This window comes from Bison bison, unplaced genomic scaffold, assembly GCF_000754665.1.
Source record: "Bison bison bison isolate TAMUID 2011002044 unplaced genomic scaffold, Bison_UMD1.0 scf7180017863868, whole genome shotgun sequence".
Classification (NCBI taxonomy): Eukaryota; Metazoa; Chordata; class Mammalia; order Artiodactyla; family Bovidae; genus Bison; species Bison bison.
In genome coordinates this window covers 920-1238 of record NW_011494440.1, presented here as the reverse complement: position 1 = coordinate 1238, position 319 = coordinate 920, and positions in this window count along the sequence as shown.

Genomic DNA, 319 nt, shown 5'->3' with positions numbered 1-319 from the left:
CTGCCCATGGGTTGACTTCTCTTCAAACATATTCTGTACCTTATGTGGCCACCACTTATTAGAGATGACTCATGGTACCAAAAATGCAGTCAGAGAAAGTATGAGTAGGCATATTAGTTTCAAGGCATCCATTCTACATCTAACACCTACAGCAAATTTTACAGTTGAGACATTGAGAGGAAGATAAGACATTTGTCATTCAGAGGACAAGGAAACAGAACACTTCCTGGAATCTATAGACTCGGGCAGGGGTTAGGAAGTAGGACTTGGAAACAATCCTGTTTATAGTGGTTAACACAGGATCTATCCTGATGATCCA